Here is a 628-nt window from a genome sequence, read left to right on the forward strand (position 1 = left end):
TCAGACAACTTTTTTTGATTTATTAAAATGTATTTTATTGCTCAGCAGGTATATAAAAATAATAATAAAAATAATTTGATTGCACATGTGTACTTTCAGTTTGGTAATTTTGGCTCATATGTCAAACAGCTTGGAATCCATAATATGAGAGTTTCACTTTTTGAATTGAAATGATGAAAAAGTATATATTTTTTTTATTTTATTTTAAATATTGAGAAGCACATGCATGCCAATGCTGTTGGTGATGAATGGTTTAATCTGAAAATTACCATTTATTATACAAAACAAAAAATGAATGAAAAAACACCCATAGTAAAAGAGAAATCATAAGACTCAGGCTAAATACTTTTGCATAGGACTTGCGTGTTTCTTGAACAACCTGTTTGATCCCAGTCGTGTGGCTCAGGTAGAAATGTAGCACTTTGGACCTTCTTTTCTTTCAAAGGAACTTGTGACCTTTAAGCTTGTCCCAACTGCCAATATCAGCAGCCGTGGAGTGACTTACAGAACAGCCTACCTGTGCGGGGTCTTACACCCAGCACTTACACCTGAGTCACCCAACCACTCAGTCGGAGTATGTTTTTCCTTCTGCCACTCCCTTTGTTTCCATCTTGCAACACTGCAAAGT

This window comes from Xiphophorus maculatus, chromosome 5 (genome assembly GCF_002775205.1).
Source record: "Xiphophorus maculatus strain JP 163 A chromosome 5, X_maculatus-5.0-male, whole genome shotgun sequence".
NCBI classification, from domain to species: domain Eukaryota; kingdom Metazoa; phylum Chordata; class Actinopteri; order Cyprinodontiformes; family Poeciliidae; genus Xiphophorus; species Xiphophorus maculatus.